We start from the raw sequence: 24,253 nt of genomic DNA, 5'->3' as shown, positions 1-24,253 counted from the left end.
CTGTGAATTACATTTTGAACGAAGGTATAAATTTCATTTATTTTCTTTACCCTCCTTTTCTTGTTGAAACCAATTTTAACTTCAAGATCCTTCTCCTCAGCACTACCAAAGTGTTTAGCCTTATCATCCAAATGAGAATCAATCAACATTTTTTCATATAGTTCCAAGATGTTTTCATCAACTTCATAGCCCAATTCAGTGACCCATAGTATTCTAGGTTCCAACGCTTCCATGAGAGTCTCATCTAGTTTTTCCATGAAGCAGATTTCAGTGGAGTATTTCTCCACAATGTGTTTGGAGATTCTCTCCCTTAGTCTCATGTTCTCTTGGAAAGATTTAAAGAAACCCCATAGCTTCTCATCTCTATTTTTGCCAAGACTAGTGATTGCATCTTTAATATGCATGCCTACCGGTATGTCATGAGCCCATCGTTTCTTTCCCAAACTTGGTAGCTCATTCATGAAACATAGTATCAGAAAGAAAATAAGGTTGCCAAACTATAATGTTCCTTTCTTAGCACCTACTATTTTTCCAAGATTTATCATTAATTCACTTCTTAACCATTTAGACAAATCATACTTTCCATCATTCTTTATCATTTTATATGCAACATGGATACAAGAACTAGCAACAAAGTTCAATCGACTTGTGTGTGTTACCTTGTAGCTGATGATCATGTTGGCAAATTTAACATTTGTATCTTTAATGGTGCTTATCATTATTGACCTTCCATCATGGGTTGCGTTGGTGAGATTTTCAACCTCAGTGTTGGAGATCTTCTTCCCTGGTTCCTGCTCGACTTTGGCTAAGCCAATGACTACTTGAATTTCTTCTTTTGTGATCATGTGAGGCCGATACAACTAGATGAATTTATTATGGACCCTACTCTAAACATATCTAATCATTTCATCCTTGAATTCTGGTATATTCAAGATTTTGGTTAGCCCTAGGTCTTTAATGATTTGATATTCTTGCTTCATTGTTCTATAGTTGCCCAATATCATAGATTGATACATTCCCTTGATTTCCTAAGTACCTAAATCCTCCAAAGTGCAATGAATATAAGCCTAGACATCTTCCACATAAACTACACCATCGAGAACCCTTGAGAATGCACCAAAAGAGTCTTCCTTCCTTACTATTTGAGGAACTTACTTGAAAATAGGTCTAAGCATATCCTTAACCTCGACAACAATGGGATTCACAATGAACATAGGAGCAGATGATGATCTGGATTCTACTTTAAAGAAATACCTAGATAATGATCGTCAGTTTGAAAGATCTTGATTACTTCTCAGATAACTACTAGAAATTTTTAGAATGCCTTTTCTCACTTTTGATCACCTGTGATTTGCCTTTGCTCCACTCAAGTTTTCTCAAGTGCTAGGTGAGTGAAAATGAGTCCATTTTTCCTTTATTATCAGGGAGTAAACCCTAATCCTTTTGGTGTAGGAGCACCTAAGGGTTGAAACGCCCTTAACCAGTTTTGGCTTGTGAGACCCTCCCGTGGTCATGTAAATACATAATGATTGGCTCTAGTCCATTTGTTTGGTGATTTAGTTGTAGTTTTAAAAAAGTCTCTTATCAGCAAGACCCACCCCAATCGGAAAGTCCTACCCCGATGAGTTTGCTAGAGTTTGGAGTGGTTGTATCAGGTATCAGAAGGAGCAGTTTCAAGTTACCCCGATGATTAACTTGACTTGTATTCGGATAGTGATCACGGATGATCCTACGACTATCACTATACCATGATGGGAAGATCGCCAGATAATCCTAATGACTTGGTGACAAAGCATGTGCAAAAGATGCAAGTTAACGATCGTGCAGGCCAAAGGTGAATCAATGATTGTCACTATATCGCTATGGCAAGATTCATGAAGTTTATCCTCTGCAACTTTGCGACCAAGGTGGGGCCGATGAAGAAGAGCTTCATTCTAGGTGGTTAGTGAGGCTGTGCTAAGGTGGCAGGGCAAGGACCCCAGAGCCAATCAAGGGGTACCACGTGGCGGAGCGCAGAAAGAGATCAAGGAAGATTAGATGGTTAAATTTTAAATTGTTGGTGCAGTTGCAAATGGAGACCGTTGGTAATAAGATTTATCTCATCCAATACGAGGAGTTCCAAATAGAGGATGTATGTATAAAAAGACCCAATGAGCATCTGTAAGAGGCTAATGGTTAATTGTGGATCTTTGATCATGGATCATTGATCGTTGTTTGCCGATTGCCTCGGAGAACACATTTTGTTTTTTTCTAAAATGCAATAGAGAAGTCCATTTTTTGGTTTTCAATTAGAGTTCCATTTCTGTTCATTTCATGTATGCTATTAATGTAATTGTTTCATTTCCCTATTAAGTGATTTGTTGGTTTGAACCCATGAATAAATTCGAGATCTATAAATAAAGCTTTCCTTTCAAGTTTTTGTTCCCTATTTTCAATAATCAAATGGCTCTGACTTGAAACTCCACAAGATCTTTGGAGATTGTCAAGTAGAGCCAGAAATGTATAGTAGGTTTTCATTTGAGAGAGACCAGGAAATGGCAATCACCAGTTCTGCATATTGAGCCTAGGCGAGCTTGGTGATAGTCCAACTAGGTATCAGTAATTTGAAGGAGATAACTTGCAGAGGAAGGAAACTGTTGAGAACTAGGAAAAGATCCAGAAGGCTACAAGCCTAAAAATAAGACATTGTGTAACCATAGGGAAAAGTTTGCTAAACCAAACAAGATGGGTGGTTTTGCAAAAAGAGAGCGAATGTATGTGTGTCCTAAACCCCTACAAGAATTTAGTGAACAAGCTTACCTTGTGAGCTTGAGGAAGATGAGATAAGCAAACAAATGGTAGGGAAGAACTTAGAAGTCTAGAGGGGTAGACTTGAAACCCGGAAAGGGATTGAAGCAAACCATCAAAGAAACCAAGCTAATTGCAAACTAGGTAGCCTCCCTATCACCTTCACTAACATAAATGCTTAGCGGTGCACCCTACTGGATGTAGGTTTCATAGTTTTATTTTAGATAAACCTCCATCAATGATCAATACAACTTTCTAGATCTCTTCCAAGGAATATGCAAGATTTTCAATGAATTTTCCAACCCCTAAGGTGTCTGCCTTAGTTACCAGTTGAATTTCTTTCTAGTGTAGGAATGCTCTATACTACCGGTGGAGTTACTGGTGTAGTTACCAGTATAGCTGCATCTCCACTTGGTTCTTTAGACTTTCTAACCCATCTTGGTGTGATCTTGTTATATTTCTGTAAAGCGGAAAATCGCGATCGAACCCTAGTTGCTCTCCCCTCTTCCAACTCCAAGGAGAGAGAAGGGAGAGTCACTCTAGGGTTGATGGTTTTCACTTAGGAGGGACTTTACATTCAAAAGAGGGGTTGAAACCCACAAGATCCAATCCCACACAATGCGAGATTGGATGCTAAATGTGTTTCAAGGGTTAAGAAAGCAAGGCTTCCCTCTTTTGTAAAGAATGTTGATAGAAGAATTAAGCTAGGAATGCATAGAAAGTGACAAAGATTCGCTTATAAACTGAGATAGGGATATAGGATGAAGCTGCAGACCTGGAATTAGTAGTAAAATGTCGATACGGCACTGTCCTGCAAATTTGAGCAAAAGTTGACGGGACGATGGCGCCTGGCATGCACACGGTCCTCCGAAAAATCCGCGAAACGAAGGGGGATCTGTTCGTCTCTGCACAAGGATTCCAGATCTTCAATTTCAGCCGCGTACCTGCAACCTACACACAGAAAAGTGAAGATGATTGGGGGGTTAGGGATTGGGGGTTTGCCTTTAGGTCAAACCCCGGTTTTGGAATTAACCAAGAAATGAGAAATTGCTGTAAATGTAATGTAAAACAAGTACTAATACCTTGTTGTAAGGATGTTTGTATCCTTATGTGCGAAGGTATAGATGTTGTTGTTTGTTGTATGTTGTATGTTGTAGCATGTAATGTGTTGTGCGTGATCTCCTCTTCAATGGTTGAATCCTTGTCTTGAATGCAACACTTAGCCTTGAATGGAGACTTAGAATGATCAATTGCTTGAAGGAATGCTTGAATGCTTGAATGCTTGAGTATAGTTTCCACACTCTTTCCCTCATGTATGTATCTATCCAAATGAGAGAGGAAAATTTAGTTTATATACTTGTCATTTAGGGCTGATAGACTGATTTTCCCGACCTTAGGCCGACCAGGAAAGATAATTTTCCAATTTGCAAACATAAAGACCCGAAGTCCAAAAGAGACCGGGCCCAAAATAGGACCCAGGGACCAGGGCGCTGGGCACCATGGTCCTGGGGGACCAGGGCGCTGGGTGCCCTGGTCCTGAAGGACCAGGGCGCTGGGCGCTCTGGTCCCACCTCCCGGGACAGCAGGGTGCAAAGGAGGTTCAGGCCAGGGTTCAAGAAAATGCAGTTTTCAGTGTCATAATCAGGTTTCGGGGTCTCCATTCGGGTTGCGTGTTGCGTCGCCATCGTGAAGACCGAAATGCAGTCGAAATTACAAGTGTCGCAATTTTAGGATGCTACATTTAGCCCCCACTTTAGCGGGAGTATGTATGCTCATAGTTCCGGTAAAGTACAAGGAAACAATATTGAAAGACTTTCACCACGTCAAGGAGGCAAGACACACCAAGCCCCCAGTGGACTAAGGATCTTAGGACTTTGATTGAAAAAGTAAAAGGGAAGATCACGAGGGAGAACCATGACTGTCAGTAGTAAGGTTCCCTCACTATGAGTCATGCAAGAGAAATACCAAAAATTTTCAAGGCAAAGCTGAGTTCTCCAAGAAATTTTCATGTATCCTGAAGGGATAGACAGGGTGTATGCCCCCCTACGTTAAAGCGATCGCACACGCCTCAACGGGGGTGATTGTTTTAACGTAGTGATACACATAAGAAATGAGAAAGGAAAGGAGCACGTTATCGCAAGGATTTAGCCCCCAAGTGTGAGATAAACCCAAGGATAATAGACACAAAACACAAAGCACAAGGTAACTTCGCTTTCCTCAGGGTTAGTATGCTGTATGATAAGTCATGTATATCATATGTATGTATGCATAATTGTTCTTCATTCCCCAATCAAGGAAGGTCACCTAGAAGAAGGGAACACATGTGTCTTTTGAGTCAACATGAGAGAAATCGAGAGATCTCAATGCTTTGCATCGTCCTCAAGTAGACAACACTAAGGACAACAAATAGAAGAATGAGAATAACATATAGAAGAAGTAACACAAGAGAGAAGGAGAGAATCTGCTATGCTAATGTAACTAGTCTAGCACGTCATCTACCCCCCGATCTTGCTGATCAATGTTTCGGGAAGGCAGGGAACATGCTAGAGGAGGAACATTCAACACAGCAGATGGAGCTATCACAAGATCCAAACAAGGGCTATGTTCATGTTCCAAGCCACGTTGTTCTTGTCTAGGAGCTAGGATAAGTGCTTTAGAAAATTCATTAGATAAATGGTTATCAATATCAACAAGTTCATATTCACTATCAGAAGCAAGAGAAGTAACATTTTCATCATGAATAACATTTTCCTCTATAGCATCATCAAGATTTATAAAAATAGGGTCTTTAATTCGCACAGGATCAAGACCATCATGCATCTTATGTTTAGGAGATTTAGGCTCAATTTCCGGCTGAGGAGAAAATGGAATAATGCTTGTTGAAGGTGTTTTTGGGGATTGCAAAGTTTGAGCTCTAAGACGACGCTTTCGCCGGCGTTCACGTGCATAACGATTTCGTCTAGTCTTAGTAGGAAGTGGAGAAGATTGAGGAGGAGGAATGTTCTCATCCTTATCACTTGGGTGTTTAGGTTGTGGTCTCTTAGGCTGAACAATAGGAGAAGAAGAAGGTCTCTTTTCTCTATAAAAAGAAGGAGGAGGGACTACTCCATACAAAGGAGGAATATTTGGTTTAGGAAGAAGACCAAGTCCATCATGACGAGGAGGTATAGGTCTACTTTTAGATGGTTTATTAGGCATAGACATAATCACATCCATGGGAACGGGTTGGGAATCTTCTTGAGGAAAGACATTAGTTTTATCTTTCAAAGGAAGAATTTCCTTCTCAAGAATGATAGGAATGTCAAGTTTGGGTGTTCTAGGTTCACTTAGAGATAGGATCATATCTGTTTTCCACTTTTGATAAGATTTGAAAAGATGATCACTTCGTGGAGGAAGAGATTGGAATTGTTTAGGCCAAAAGTAATCAATAGGAACGCTAGAAGTTCTTTCAGCTGGTTTAAAGAGACTATGATTGACAGTAACAACTTCACCATTATGGGGAAATTTCAAACACTTATGAATAGGAGAAGCAATAGCTTTCATGGAAGATAGCCAAGGATAGCCAAGCTTCACACAAAATTGTTCGGATGAAGGAATAATAGCAAAGTTCACATCAAGGGATTTGTTATGGACCTCAATAGGCAATGTAATAGAACCAATTGCAGGAGAAGAAAATGCATCAAATAGTTTCACAATCACATTTGTTTTGTCATATATCACTTGATTCAATTGCAAAGTAAAAAGAAATTCTTCAGTAATAACATTAATCATGCACGAAGGATCAATAAGCACTCCACGGCAAGGTGTATTCTTGACTTTTGCAACTATGTATAAAGGACCATCAGGTGCCCTAATGGTTTCACTGGAATCAAATGTGATGGAAGGTTCTTTAGGGTTTTCTTGCTGCTCTACAAAGTTAATCACATTCGGAGTCATAGACACAAGACCATCAGATGAGAGAGAGGAATCATTAGCCTCAATTGCATTAGAGGTATAAGAAGGTAATGGATCAGTGAAAATCTGAAGATTTTGATTAGGAGGAGGTACAGATGTATTGCCTTTATCATTCACTCCAGAAATAGAAATAGTATTATTATCAATCAAATCTTGAATTTTACCCTTTAAAGAAAAACATTTTTCAGTATCATGCCCAGGCTAACGATGAAAGTGACAAAAAGCTTTGTTATCAAAATAAGGTGAAGTAATCTTTGCAGGATCAATTTGCCTTATAGGAGGAAGAGTAAGCACATTTTGTTCCAATAACTTATTCATAATACTATGCAATGATTCATTCAAAGGAGTATACTTTCTTTCTTTCTTAAAAAATTTAGAAATAGGAGGCACACCTGATGCTGCATTCACATTGTTGTTGATGATTTTTTCATTGAATTTGATGGAATCTCTGTTCGGTTTAAACTTCCCAAATGGTTGTTGACTGCTATCACCCTTATCACTCGGAGCCATAGGATGTGATTGTTCCATTTGACTCACAGTCAGTTGATAATTGTGAAGAGTTGCACACAACTGTTGGAAAGAAGTAAACTCAGAAAACAGAAGTTTGTCTCGAATATCTTTTTGTAAATTAGAAATAAAGATTCTTTGAATATCATTGTTAGGCACTGGAAAGGAAATTTGAGCATACAAATGCTTATATCTACCAATGAAATCAGTCACTTTTTCTTTAACACCTTGTTTACAATGCATTAAATCAATCAAAGTAACTTTAGGACTTATATTGTTTTGAAATTGTTGAATGAAAGCATTTGCAAGTTGTTCGAAAGAAGTAATAGAGTAGGAAGGCAACGAGCAATACCATTGTAGGGCTTTGTCTCTTAATGTTCTAGTAAACAATTTTACAAGCAACCTTTGGTCATAAGCAAAATCAGTACATATTGTTTGAAAGGTCTTAACATGTGTTAGAGGATCACCTTACCATTATAAAGCTCCAAATGCGGGATTTCAACATGTTTAGGAGGGATAGCTCGAACAATGTCAAGAGAAAGTGGGCTCGCAACATCAAATGTGGGCACACTAAACTTAGATTGATTCATAGAGGCAATTTGTTGCTGTAAAGAAGAGATAGTTTGTGCAAGATTGTTAATGGTTGCTTCAGTCGAAGAGTTCATATTAGATGTGTTAGATTGAGATGGAGGTGTTATGTTATTGAAAGAAGGTAAAGAGTAAGGTGGTGGGACTCTATGATAATTAGTCATAGGAGATGATTGGACAGGAGGAACACTACAAGGAGGAATGGAATGGTTAAATGAATTGCCCCCTTGCGTCATGTTCATTTGTGGAGATATAATAGGGACACTCATTGAAGGAATGAATGAAGAAGTCAGATTAAATGAAGGAAGAGGGTTAATTGAAGAAGAAGGGTTGCCCCCATGATTGGTGATCACAGGAGGAATGTCTTGTGTAGAGGTAGCCATTATGTTTGATGTAAAGGTAGGTACGCTAGCAATAGAAGTCATCAAAGGAATAGAATGATTGACTTGAGTAGGAGGTTGTGTATAACCCAAATTTTCAGCACAACTCTTCATAGGCATCACATTCGAATCCACAATGTGTGCAATACCATGCAAAATATCAATTCCATTCTTATCACTTTGAAGCATACGTTTTAGACCCTCAATTAAAGGAAGAGCTTGACTATCAGGGTATTCTTGAGACATCCATTGTCGAAAATCGTCAAATTGGTTATCCAATTTCGAAAGTTGTTCTTCAGAAACCTCATGGAGAGCTTCTTCATCATTAGGAGGATTAGAGGAATTACCCATGTCCTCGTTAAAAAGGCTATTCAAATTAGGTTCCATCTCCTCAGTAGTTAAACCTCGGAAAGACTTAATTCTACGGCTTCATCTAACAGGAATAGTGTAAGTAGAGCTTATTGTTGTAAAACTCATGCACTAGAGAGAGAGAGAAAGTTTTGAATTTAGAGGTAGCAATTTTCAGTAAAATCAGCCAATCTTCTGGATTTAAGCTGTTAAATACAATCAGGACAAGCTCCTAAAATTTCAGAAAAAATGTCAGGGACCGTGGCGCTTCGGAGTGCACATGGTCCCAACAACTTTTTTCGAATTCGCAGGGATGAAAGTTATGATGATTTTAGAGCTAATCTGAAAAAATTGAGTGATTTTACGATCTGTAGATAGGCCAAATTAAAGTTGCAATCTCGAAATTGAACCCTACCAAGATTGTCGAAAAATGCAAAAATTTGAATTTTGAAAAAGAGAGGGAAACTGAAATTTTGAATGTTATGATTTTAGAGGGAATGTCAAGAGCAATGCAAATTTTGAAATTTAAAAATTGACTCAATTTCACGCAAAATTCAATTTTGAAAGCGGAAATTAAAGTTGTTGTAATTAAGCACTTAATTTCAAAAGTCACAAATTGCAAAAATTTTAATGAATTACTGAAATTTCGAATGAATGTTAACACACTTTTCAGATTTAGGACTGTAAGAAACACAATTTTGACACAAATTTCAATTTCAACAATTTTTGAATGTTTAGAAGCCTTAATCCAAGCAATCACAAGACCAACTTTGACTGTAATTTTGAAGGTGTTAAAATTGATTAAATCAGCCAAAATTCTGGATTTTAGCAGGAAAATACAGTAAGATCTAGCTCCCAAAATTTTGAAAAAAATGTCGGGGACGATGGCGCTTGGAGTGCACACGATCCTCGCAAATTTTTTCCAAATTTTCAGGGATGAAAGATATTGTGATTTTATTGCGGAATCCAAAGTTACAGCTGATTTGGAGATGTTTTGATCAGTGAAATTGTCGAACAAAGGTTGAATCAAGAGGGTTTCAAAAATTAGGGTTTTGACACTTAACCACTTAATTTTCAAAATTAAAGCACAAATATGAATTGATAATTTGTAATAGAAGGGCAGATCTAAAACAAGCATTAATAATTAAACATTTCACAAGTTTAATTACTTAAAAAGGAAATTTAGGGTTTTTATGCAATTAACCACTAAAATTTTGCAAAAGATCAAACATGGAAATGTAATCAAGGAATCCAATTTTCAGATCTAACTATGAATAATCAGAAAGGATGTTCACATCGGGTTCACCAAAATGTAAAGCGGAAAATCGCGATCGAACCCTAGTTGCTCTCCCCTCTTCCAACTCCAAGGAGAGAGAAGGGAGAGTCACTCTAGGGTTGATGGTTTTCACTTAGGAGGGACTTTACATTCAAAAGAGGGGTTGAAACCCACAAGATCCAATCCCACACAATGCGAGATTGGATGCTAAATGTGTTTCAAGGGTTAAGAAAGCAAGGCTACCCTCTTTTGTAAAGAATGTTGATAGAAGAATTAAGCTAGGAATGCATAGAAAGTGACAAAGATTCGCTTATAAACTGAGATAGGGATATAGGATGAAGCTGCGGACCTGGAATTAGCAGTAAAATGTCGATACGGCGCTGTCCTGAAAATTTGAGCAAAACTTGACGGGACGATGGTGCCTGGCGTGCACACGGTCCTCCGAAAAATCCGCAAAACGAAGGGGGATCTGTTCGTCTCTGCACAAGGATTCCAGATCTTCAATTTCAGCCGCGTACCTGCAACCTACACACAGAAAAGCGAAGATGATTGGGGGGTTAGGGATTGGGGGTTTGCCTTTAGGTCAAACCCCGGTTTTGGAATTAACCAAGAAATGAGAAATTGCTATAAATGTAATGTAAAACAAGTACTAATACCTTGTTGTAAGGATGTTTGTATCCTTATGTGCGAAGGTATAGATGTTGTTGTTTGTTGTATGTTGTATGTTGTAGCATGTAATGTGTTGTGCGTGATCTCCTCTTCAATGGTTGAATCCTTGTCTTGAATGCAACACTTAGCCTTGAATGGAGACTTAGAATGATCAATTGCTTGAAGGAATGCTTGAATGCTTGAATTCTTGAGTATAGTTTCCACGCTTTTTCCCTCATGTATGTATCTATCCAAATGAGAGAGGAAAATGTAGTTTATATACTTGTCATTTAGGGCTGATAGACTGATTTTCCCGACCTTAGGCCGACCAGGAAAGATAATTTTCCAATTTGCAAACATAAAGACCCGAAGTCCAAAAGAGACCGCGCCCAAAATAGGACCCAGGGACCAGGGCGCTGGGCGCCATGGTCCTGGGGGACCAGGGCGCTGGGCACCCTAGTCCTGAAGGACCAGGGTGCTGGGCGCTCTGGTCCCACCTCCCGGGACAGCAGGGTGCAAAGGAGGTTCAGGCCAGGGTGCAAGAAAATGCAGTTTTCAGTGTCATAATCAGGTTTCGGGGTCTCCATTCAAGTTGCGTGTTGCGTCGCCATCGTGAAGACCGAAATGTAGTTGAAATTGCAAGTGTCACAATTTTAGGACGCTACAATTTCATCTACCTTCTGCTTTCTTTTCTTATTTTCTTTATCATTGCTAACTAATTTAGTCTTGCTTTTGCAGTACTTAGAAATATGACCTATTTTGTTGTATGCATAACATGTAACATTGTCCTTTTGAATTATTTTGCCATATCTGGTGTTATTCCTTTATCTGCATTGATTAACCAAATTTCTAGACTTTCCACATGCATGACACTTAACATTCATTTTACAATATTCTGACTCATGACCATATTTCTTTTAATTTGTGCATTAACTGGGAATTGAATTGTAGTTTTGATTTTCTCTATTTCTACATTGTTTAGCCATATGCCCAAATTTATTACAAATAAAGCATCTACCATTGAATTTGTAAGCATTAGATTGCCTTATTGGGTTCCTCTGCATATTGGTTATGTGATCTTCATTTGGAGTACCAAAGCTTTCACATTGTTCAAATCCAAGTCCTCTAGAATATTCATTCCACCTTTGTCTTTTTAATAAATCATCCAGTTGTGGAACACTAATCCTGAATTTTTCTTTATACTTACTTGCAGTAGTTAGATCATTTCTCAAAATTATTATTTGTCTCTCCAACTCTTGTTCATTATTCTAGGATTGTAACAAATTAGTTCTAAACATATCATTTTCATGAGCCAATCTACCACATTCTTCAGATTTGTTCTTCAGAGATACAACAAGATCTTTTTCCTTCTTCTTTCTATCCTCAATATCTTTTGACATCCTCATAGTTAGGTCTTGAATTTCATTCTTCATGAGAATGTTTACTTGACTCAGTTTGTGACATTTTTCCTTAAGTGCATTTTTCTCTTCGTCATCCTAGTTTTGCAAAAGTTCCTTCCTCCTAGCTTGAAAAGATGATAACCTTTCTTGCAGAACAAGAATGAATTCATTAGCATAGTTCAATTCATCTCACAACTTTAAGTTCTTCAACCTTTCAACATCATATTCCTCAAGTGCCATCTCAAGTTGCTTATCCATAGCCATGTTCAATGATTCTAGTTTCAAGATCTTCCTCAAGTTGTTAACCTTCCTTTGAGGTACCAGGATGTAATACCAATTGTTGGAATTTAAGGAATCAAAGAACATTGAGAGGGGGGTGAATCAATGTTCTAACGGTAATATAAGAATTTAACTTATTATAACATACACATATAAATCGGTAAATAAAGAAACACATAACATGAAGTAAATAAACCAACCACATGAATGAACACCATAATACACTAAATTTTATACGTGGAAAACCTCAAAGAGGAAAAACCACGGTGGGATTTGTGATCCAAAATATCAATTCACTGGCCATATGAAAGATATTACATAGTATGGGGGCTTGCACATGTAGGTTGCCACACTTCCTAGAGCACATTGCTCAACATAAAAGAGTGTCACTAACTACAAGCTTCTACTGAGATAAAATAATAATGGTGAACTCACAAAATGCATCTGCAATTCCAAAAAGTGTTCCAGTTATATCTCTATTATGTACTAGTTCATAAACCCTAAACCCTTTTACTAGTATCCTCTTTTCTCCAAGAATTCTTTACAAACCATCTACTGATCATTGCATAATATAACTTTCACATACAAATGATCTACATACATATCCTTCGCATCATTTTCATCTCCATATTGTTATACACACCGTCATATTTCAAAATGACCTAATAGATTGACTTATAGACCCTTTACAAACAATATGCCTTATGTCGACTTACAATACATTACAAAACATTTTCAATGTCGGCCCTATACAATAATTATTAAATGATTTTACAAATAAAACTTTTCAGATCCCAAACTAATGTCGGTTTCATTGAAGTGTTGGATGTCGGTGCTGGTACTGGTGTCAATTATGACCCTAATTACTCCAATGCTAGTATCTACTAGTGTATGCCTCCAATGTCAGTATCTACTGGTATATGCCTTCTATAGAATCTTGTTGCCATCAATGACAACATATGAATCCAATGAGTGTCAGTTGCCAACACTTCTTAGGTTCTAATACTAATGGCATGAAATAGGGACTCAAACTTTCTCTAATCAAACCTTTCTTCAACAATTCCTACGCTTGTCTATTCAACTCTTCATTCTCTGTCAGTGTCATCTAGTGTGCAGCTTTATTAGGTAAACTAGATTCGGCAATCGGGTCAATGCAATGACAAATGCTTCTTATCATTGGTAATCTATCAAGAATATTATTTGAAATAATGTCTTCATTCTATATTAGCAACTCTTTTATCTCTTCTGGTTGTTCTTCTTCATGCTCTGGATTCTCAGTCTTCTTAGGAACTAAGGCAAAATACACATTCTCATGTCTCATCCCATTGAGGAAATTCCTTCCATCCACCAAAAAAATTCTAGAATTCATGTCAACTTCTCTCATCAAAGGTTCCTCCAAGGGAAACAAGGTTTGCTTCATCCCATTGACCACAATAATGTATATATTCTTTCTCCCATCTTGTATTTCCTATCTATCAAACTACCAAGGTCTACCCAACAAATAGTGAGAAATATCCATAGGCATAGTATCATATAAGACTTCATCATGATAATTTCCAATTTTCAATTTTACCAAATATTGCTCACTTACTAGCAACTTATGTCCATCCTGAATCCATGCTATTTAATATGGCTTAGGGTGTTTCAATCTTTCCAAGTTTAAATTATTCACCATCTCTTCTAAAACAAGGTTATCCAAACTACCACTATCAATAACAACTTTACAACACTTACCAGATACCTTACATCTAGTCGTGAACAAATTTCTCCTATGCAAGGGTTCTTCATCTTCTCTGGTATGACACAAGGCTCTCCTCATCATTAACAGTTCTCCATCTTCTGGTTTGTTTGCCGATTTGTTCGGGCTTTCTTCCAACACTGTTATTCTCCCGATATTTTTTGTATTAGTACATTCAAAAGTATGATATATTTCTCCTCAACACTTAAAGCAAGTACCTCTAAACACTCTTTTCTTGTCTTCCATCATCTTTTTCAAAATTCTCATTCTGGTAACCATCTGGTTCTCTCCTCTAGTAGAAATTTCTGCCATCCTTCTAGTATGAATTACCTTCTTTGCTTGCTTCCTTTTTTTTTTGATTTTAATAGGTTCCTCTTCCTCTGGTATATCCACTCCCTCCTTGGAATATTCCTCTAGTAAACCTTCCACCTCTACCTCTCTATCTCTACTCATGTCTTTTGTTTATCTTCCCTTCTGCTTTCAGGGCATACTGGTAAGCTTATTCAACACTATACAACTTAATCAAATTGATTTCATCTTGTATAGACATCTGTAATCCATTCAAATATCTTGCAACTTGTTCAATCTCATCATCAATATGTCTACATATGATATTCAATTTGTAGATTGCTTTGGTGTACTACCTCACACTAAACTCCTTTTACTTCAAATTCTGCAACTTCTAAAATAGATTTACTTGATAACCAACTAGCATAAAATTTTATTTTAACTTAGCAACCATCTAATCCCTTGTTTTGATCTTCTCTTTACCTCTCCTCTATCTGTCAACCTATAGATGTTCCACAAAGAGATGCATGACCTTTCAATGGAATATAGAAATAGTTCACCTTCTTGTCCTCTTCAGTGTTCTCAAAATCAAAATATTTTTCCATCTCCAAGATCCAATCCATCAATTCATGTGAATCCAAATTTCCATCATATTCCGCTGGGGTAAAATGTAGTTTAGCATTCATCCTACTCAAAACCCTCAAAAAAATCTCTTCATACAGATCGATCACTAGTGGGTTTTCTTGTTCTATCGGTGCTTCTTCTGCTTCATCTTAACTCACATCTTCAATATGTCAACCTCTTCTCTAATCTATCTCAACAACTTCCAACTGGGCTGCAATTCCTCTCAAAATCTCCATCATAGTTGGGGCTGCATTCCCATGCACTCCACCATTCCTGTTTCCTCCTTGCACCATCTTCACATTAGTCCTTTGCAGCTACAGGTCAGATACACAATCCTCCACCCCATAATAAAATCATAGGACAATGAAAGCTCTCTTTGATACCACTTGGTGCAATCACAAGTTAGGAGGGATCTCAAAGAGATCAGTCCTGACCACTCATCTAGAGTAAACACAACAAAAACACAAGGATATGATTGAGGAAATATATAACTAAATGATCTAATTCATAAAAAAATATTACCGATAACTAGTAATACCCAAGTTACAATAACCAGCTCATAGGCCTGCTAAACATGCTCACATATAGAATGGGTCACAATCGGGACCTCAAAACTTAAGATCTAGCTTCTATGTTTTGTCTCACACCTTCCATACATTCTAATGATCAATTACAATGATTTATATGATCCAAGAGGATGCGATTGGCCCAAAAAGAGATCAAAACCCAAAGAACAAGATCAAATGTGTAAAACCAACAAGGTCAGCCTCCACCAAAGAGATTCCTCTAGAAAATCCAAAGGATGAAGTGTAGCTCAAAGGGAATGTCAACCACATGCCAAGGAACATCAAAGCTGATGCTCAAGGCTCTCCAAGATATAAAAAGGATCTGGTAGATCACCAATGCAAATAGATTTAGGCAACCAGTGCAAGAAAACTGTCTTGCAAATCGGTAGCAATAACTTGCTGAAAAATCATCCAAATACTCCATAGTTTGGGAATAAGGAAGATAATCAAGTCTTCAAGAAAAATCCAACTCCATAGGTTCCAGTGAGGCAAGAATAGATAATACAAAAATAAATGTTGAAACTACAAAATAGAAAGAAATATTTTTGGTTGATGGAAGAATGCCAAGAACTGGGGATGCTTCTCCATTAGAGCTCCTCCAATTTTCTCATCATTTGAGATAAGAGTATTAAATTCCCCCATAAATGCTTCTCCATCAAAGCCCCTCAAATTTTCTCACCATTTGAGATGAGAGTATTAAAGTCCCCCATCAAAATCCACTTCTCATTAGAGAAAGACAATTTTGGCATTAATCAGAGAAGTCCAAAGGGATTTCCTAGCATTTTTACTGTTTAGAGCATAAATAATGGAAATGATCTAGGAAGAAGCATCTTTCAAATTAGTAAATCTAGTGGTAATATGGTTAGAGCTAGATAAGATAGTTGTAGATTGGATTAGTCTTGGATTCCATAAGGAAGCAATACCACCTGACGTGCCATCAACATCATAATAATGAACACCACAGTCCTTAAAAATAGCTAACTTTATTTTCTCCAATCTATTAGAAGGCATTTTAGTTTCTTAAATGATGCAAATCTCAGGTTTATGATCGCTCACCAGATTAGAGATGAGATCATGCTTTTGGTGGTGATTAAGCCTCCTAATATTCCAAGATATGATCTTCATTTAACAAGGGAGGCAGATCCAATCCCCATTTCCTAAAGAGTTCTCTGGTCTCCATCTGCAATCACTTCTTTTCTCTGTTTATTCTTCTTGAACATATTTGGTGGCCTTCCAACCCCTCTTGGTTCAGATCCATAATCCACTCTCTCTCTATTCCTGGTTTTAACTCTAGCCGAACCTGGAGTAGGGCCATTTCCCAAATTTACAAGGCCTTTTACAAATTACAATTCTTTCTAGGGATCCTATTTACAAAATTAATTTTTTTTGATATAAATAACTATGTTGCAATATCTAGGAGAAAAGCCTTAATGCTACACAATACTCTTTGATGACTTTCTAATGCCCATTCAGTTTTATAAAATGGAATTTTGAGGTAAAAGGTATGGTGTATTGAAGAGGAAAGATATAGCTTATTAAACCAACAATATCTCATGATAACTCATAGATTTTTTTAGTTAAAAGGATGTGGATGGAAAGAGCTCATTTCTAGCTTTCTATCAAGTAGTCATTTGTGAAAATCTGACACCCAAGATAAAAGTTATGATTTTGTTTTCAAAATTGTGGAATATAATAGCAAAAAAGGCTCACGCTAATTTAAACTCAATTTGTACAATAATTATTAGTTTTGTAGAAACAAAACCAAAAAACCAAACATTTTTCAATGCTAGGAAATAAACCCATAAATCTTTTTTTTTGCAAATGAGTAGATGCTGGAATCATGAAGCCAAAATGAAAATAGCTCCAATAAAAAATGGAATTTTCATTTTCACTTTGATTTTTACAATGTCCTCCAAATTGTGATTTTGGTGAAATAATTTAAACTACTTTTGACTTTCTTAAGCATTTTGGACACTTTGGAAATAATAAACAGAGCCTCCAATATTACCAAAATATTGCAATCACCGAGATCCCAAAGGAAAACACACACACACACACACATTTCAACCAAATTAACTAGAAGCTTAATTTACTTTAAACAGTTGTGATTCTCTAGAGCACATGAGAATGCTGGAGAAGAGAATACAACATTTATAAGGAAAATATTACCTATCTAATTGTCTTAAATCCCTCTAAAAACTTTAAAATAATAATGATCTATACTAGGCAACATGACTTTGATACCATGTTAGATTCTTCAATAAGTGAGAACCAAGCCAGGATCCAATGTTGGTGGTAGATCACATGCAAATTCAAGCAACATATCATAAAAGATCAAAATAGATAAACATGGATAAATCTAAAATGAGAGAAAATAGAGACCAAGAAGAGAGGATTGAGAAAACATCTTAAATTGATGTTCAAACATGATTTCTCTAAGGTGAAAAGGGCTATCATTATCATTGTTGGAGAAAATTTGATTTAGGAAATAGATCCTCAAGTTCTATTTTCTTCTTAGGTGGATTTTATTTTCCTTTCTAATTTTTTTGACCTATTGCATAATTATTAGTCACTGTTGCAAATATGTTTAAATTATGTTAGGGACAACTTTATTTATAAGGAGACTCTAGATAGGGAAATGAAGAGTTATGACCTATTTGAAGGGATATCTTGCACAAGTGGACTATTACCTAGGAAATATTTGATTAAGGAGCCTATGTATACAAAAAGATATGATGTTATTAAAATTGGTCTAGAGGGAAATAATTTTTGAGTATTTTGAAGGGGAGTGAGGCCTTTTTCCAAATGTTATTTATCCCATTGAAGCTACAAATATTTTAAAGGTCATCTATATCATTCATCATTTTCTTATAAAAAAGCCCCACTTAGTGAATATTAAGCAAATTCGAGAATAAAAGGTGGTGGTGATGAAGAACAAGTTAATATTGGGGTTGCAGCTATTTAAAATCCTACAAAAGGGCCCATGGGGGATAAATCTAGAAATGAGAGAATGGGAGAAATTTCTCCCAAATGATAACATTTTATGTAAAGATCTTTTTTGCGCAAATCACATTCCCTTTTATGTTAGGATTTCAAGGGTATATAGTTTATTTTTGTTGTTTCTATTTTTGTGAGTTTTTAGCCTATTTGACCACCACTTGTAATCTCCACTTGGATATTTATGATATAGTTCAAACCCTTTTACTATTAAATCTATACATTTTCATAATGTTTTATGTAAAATTATTAGTTATATATATATATGAGAACTCTAGACTTTTATCCAAAATAAAAATGACATAAAGTAAGACATAAATGATAGAATAACATCTAATATAAAATTATAGTCAAAGGTACTATTTATCCTTTAACATCTTAATATAGACATACATATAAACATAACATAAAAAAAGTTAAAATATAAATATACATAAACATAAGGACAACATTAAAAAGTTAGTTCGCCAAAGAAGAAAAATAACTGGAGTCGTGTCACTATAGATATCATCTTAGAGAAGGAGGAAGGTACCTCTAAAGTCCAATCTACTCCTCTAGACCCTAATAAATGGACTTGTGAGGTTGAGAAAGAAAGGAATATGGTGATGGAAGGTGAGACTCTACCTCTCAATGATAAAGCTACAGTTGCTGATGTGGAGACCCTGGATAATACTACTATCTTTCTAGAGTTCAACAAAGACATGAACAATTCTCTTGTTACCATGATGCATACCGCGAAGAGTGGGATGATGCATTTTTACAAGGTTATTGAATGGTTCTTTTTGGAGATAGATAGTTTGAAGAACAAAAAGGCAAAATATTCCAAGAAAGTGGATACTTTAGAAGTTGTTGGAATAGGTAATCTTAGTACCCTGCCTAATTACCTAAATGAATTAACAAAAGACATCAGCGACGTGAGGGATATCACTGGAGCATGTGGATTTGAATTTAAGGTTGTGGAGGCTAGGTTCAATGAATTTGAGAAGAGGGTTCTCAGTCATGAGAATACCCTGGAGAAAATATAGAACAAAGCCAAAATATAATGAGAGCCTCTATCGATATCTCCAGTGTGATGATTAGCAACTGCAATAGATTTGCCAGAGGGTATATGCACCAAGTTGTGGTACCAAAAGGGGGTCTTAAGATGCCACTTATTTTTTTTTCTGAAATCAGCAAAGTCTAAACTTCAACAACAAATTGAACATAATTACACTCCAAATTTGAAGATGCAACAAGAACAAGAGTCTAAGTGCTTCAAGTCTACTTTCTAAACTACTATTTTTTTTTGAAAATGGTGGAGATTAAGGGCTTGAAAAAGGGGGGCCACAAAAAGTGGTCCTATTGTTATGCAAAAAACATAACATAGCATCTATTGTGGCCCCCCTAAAATATTTTTTTTTTTTTGAATTTTTAAAATCGCTTCAGTGAGAAATTAGCTAACACCTTGTAGTTTATGTCGGATTTTTCAGCTAATTTTTTAATGAGTATATGATTTTTTACTAATTTTCAAAGTCGACACATCCTGAAAAAAAAGAAATTTGAGTGTGCTCCCCCCTAAAATCATTGAAAACTAATAAAAAATCATTTTAAAATTTTTTTTTGTAGAATGGAGTCTAGTTTCAAAAAATGTAAGTTTTTTCAAAATCTGATGAACATGTAAAAATCTATACAGAAAATAGTGCATGTTGGTTTTTGACAAAAAACAAACACACTAACAAAATAAATTATAGATGAAAGACTTAACAAAATCAAAATTCAAAATAAATTATATTGTCGGATACCTAAGAGTGAGCTTAAGTTTGCCATGGTATTTTTTTAACTTCATTGAAACACATGCAAACCTAATGGAGAGCACAACCAAAAATATGTCAAAATTTTCAATGTTCTGATAAAAACACGTCTCTAGCCTAAAATGGTCATCCAAACCTTTGGGGTAGATGCCCAAGGAAAATCTAACCCATAGGTTTGGTGTTTCCCAAAGCCAGCCATTTGGCGCATGCCAAATATGGCACTCTCCCTATTTGGCATGCACCCAATGTGATCAATGGGTTTTCCCATTTGGCACACATGCCAAATAGGGAGAGTGGCAAATGTGGTCCATATTCCACATTTGGTGGGTGCCAAATAGGGAGAGTGCCAAATGTGTACATAAAAGCAATGTTTAGTTGAAAAAATGTTTCGTTAGCTATCTCTCTCTCCTTTTATATCTATTTGTACCTATTGTGTCTCTTATCAATCCTTCCTTAGGCTCTAAGTAAATTACCTCTATTTCCCTTCTATATATTTCTCTCTCCCTCTCCAATTCTCACCCTACAGGTACTTGCCCCTCTTTCTTTCTTTTTGAACTCTCCCCCTCACTTATATCTACCTTTACCATCTCTAAGTATCTCAAAAAATGACCATCTACCCCTCCTTACCTCTTTCTCTTTGTTCCTTTTTCTCTAATTTTATATCTCACTCCCCTCTCTCAATTATGGCCTCTCTCTCCTTGCTCTCCACCTCTTGAGGTATCCATGTCTATCCATGTCACATTGAGCTCTCGAGGTATCCATATTCATCCATGTCCCATTACCCTCCTCTATGAGATAGATATCCCAATACCCACCTTTATCTCCCTTCACTCGTAGTTACATATCTCTCTATGAATGAGATCTCTTATTATCTCTCCCCTTACCTCTTATCTCTCTTCATTCTTATATCCCTACTCTTCTTTGTCCCTCCCCTCTCTAGCTCTCACAATTCCCTTATTCCCCTATCCCTCTATATCTCCCTCTCCATCCTCACACCCATATCATTCCCTCTCTCACCTCTTTCCCTTAGTCTCTCCCCCACTTTCTTCATGTTTACCTCTCTATCCCCCCCACCCTCCTTAAACCCCCATCTCACCTCTCTCTCCCCTTTGAGTTTATCACCTCCATTCCCCTCTATGTCCTTTATCTCTAAGTATCTCATTCCATTCATGTTTACCTCTCTATCACCTCCACCCTCCTTAAAACCCCATCTCTCCTCTCCCTCCCCTCTAGCCTCTCATCTCCATTCCCCTCTGTTTCCTCTATTCCCAAGTCTCCCACCTCTCTCTCCACTCTAGCATCTCACCTCCCTTCCCCTTTATATCCTTTATCCCCAAGTATCATATTCCCTTCATGTTTACCTCTATATCCCCCTCATCCTCCATAATCTCTCATCTCTACCTCTCACCTCTCTTCTTGTCTATTTTCTTCATCCATAAATATGTCTTTTCCTTCTTGTCTACATCTCTATCCCCCACCCTCCTCAAACCCCCATCTCACCTCTCCCTTCTTTATCTCCCTTCCCTCGTAGTTCCATCTCTCTCTATAAACTAGATATCATATTATCTCTCTCCCCTTACCTCTTCTCAAGCTCTTCATTCTTATAGATACATACTCTTCTTTATCCCCCCCCTTCTCTAACTCTCATAATTCCCTTATTCCCCTATGCCTCAAGCTATCTCCCTCTCCATCCTTACACACATCTAATTCCCTCTCTAACCTCTTTCAGTTTCTTCCTCACTCCCTCCTCTCCCCAGATCCTCGGGGGTCATAGGACACCATATGACCCCTTAGGACACAATATGACCCCCAATGAACCTAAGGGGTCATATGGTGTCCTAAGGGGTCATAGGACACCATATGACCGCTTAGGTTACCATAGGACCCATAACGACACAATATGGCATCCTAAGTGGTCATAGGACACCATATGACCCCTTAGCACACTATACAACCAATAACAACACCATATGGTGTCTTAATGGGTCATAGGACACCATATGACCCCTTAGGTGTCATTAGGGATCATATTGTGTCCTAAGGGGTCATATGGTGTCCTATGACCCCTTAGGACACCATATGACCCTTTAGTACACCATATGGTGTCAGTATGGATCATATGGTGCAATATGAGCCCTTAGGACACCATATGACCCCATAGTACACCATATGGTGTCAATATGGTCCTATGGTGTCCTATGTTCCCTTATGACACCATATGACCCCTTAGGACACCATACGGCCCATAATGAAAACATAAGGTGTCCTAAGGCATCACATTGTGTCTTAAGGGGTGATAACACACCATATGACCTATTAAGACACAATATGATCCCTAACAACACCTAAGGGATTATAGGACACCATATGACCCCTTAGAACACCATATGACCCATAACAACACCATATTGTGTCCTAAGGGGTCATATGGCATCCTAAGGGGTCATAGGACACCATACAACCCATAACAACAACATATTGTGTCCTAAGGGGTCATAGGATACCATATGACCCCTTAGGAACCCATACTACCCTTAATGACAACATATTGTATCCTAAGGGGTCATATTGTGTCCTGATGGGTCATAGGAAACAATATGACCCCTTACTACACTATGAACCTTAACATCCCCATATTGTGTCCTAAGGGGTCATATGGTGTCTTAAGGGGTCATAGGACACAATATGACCCCTCACAACACTATGAACCTTAATAACCCCATATTGTGTCCTAAGGGGTCATATGGTGTCCTAAGGGGTCATATGGTGTCTTAAGGGGTCATAAGACACCATACGACCCCTTAGGACACCATGTGACCCCTTAGAACATCATATAGTATCGTTATGGGTCATATGGTGTCCTAAGGGGTCATATGGTGTCTTAAGGGGTCATAGGACACAATATGACCCCTCACAACACTATGACCCTTAATAACCCCATATTGTGTCCTAAGGGGTCATATGGTGTCCTAAGGGGTCATATGGTGTCTTAAGGGGTCATAAGACACCATACGACCCCTTAGGACACCATGTGAGCCCTTAGAACATCATATAGTATCGTTATGGGTCATATAGTGTCCTATGACCCTTTATGACACCATATAACCCCTTTCATGTTGTTAGGGTTCATATAGTGTCCTACGGGGTCATATGGAGTCCTATGACCCCTTAGGACACTATATGATCCTCTGTGACACCATATGGTGTCATTATGGGTTGTATTGTGTCCTAAGAAATCATTAGGTGTCTTATGACCCCTTAGGACACTGTACAACCCATAATGACAACATAAGGTGTCCTAAGGGGTCATATTGTATCTTAAGGGGTCATAACACACCACATGACCTGTTAAGACACAATATAATCCCTAAAGACACCTAAGGGGTCATATGGTGTCCTAAAGGGTCATACAACACCATATGACCCCTTAGGACACCATACGACCCATAAATACACCCTATTGTGTCCTAAGGGGTCATATGGTTTCCTAAGGGGTGATAGGACACCATATGACCCCTTAGGACACCATACAACCCATAAAGACACCATATTATGGCCTAAGGGGTCATATGTTGTCCTAATGGGTTATAGGATACCATACAACACATAATGACACCATATTAAGTCCTAATGGGTCATATGGTGTTCTAAGGTGTCATATTGTAAAGCAGAAAAATCGAACCCTAGTTGTTCTCCCCTCCCCAACTCCAAGGAGAGAGAAGGGAGAGTCACTAGGGTTGATGGTTTTACTTAGGAGAGACTTTAAATTCAAAAGAGGGGTTGAAACCCACAAGATCCAATCCCACGCAATGCAAGATTGGATTCTAAATGAGTTTCAAGGGTTAAGACATCAAGGATACCCTCTTTTGTAAAGAATGTAGATAGAAAGATTGAATTAGGAATGCATGTAGAAGCAAGAAAGATTCACTTATAAATAGAGATAGGGATATGGGATGAAGCTGCAGACCTGGAATTAGCAGTAAAATGTTGAGACGGTGCTGTTCTACAAATTTGAGCGAAAGTTGATAGGACGATGGCGCCTGACGTGCACACGGTCCTCCGAAAAATCCGCGAAACGAAGGG

The sequence above is a fragment of the Cryptomeria japonica genome, chromosome 2 (assembly GCF_030272615.1).
Source record: "Cryptomeria japonica chromosome 2, Sugi_1.0, whole genome shotgun sequence".
Classification (NCBI taxonomy): Eukaryota; Viridiplantae; Streptophyta; class Pinopsida; order Cupressales; family Cupressaceae; genus Cryptomeria; species Cryptomeria japonica.
Note: the sequence above shows the minus strand (reverse complement) of the source record.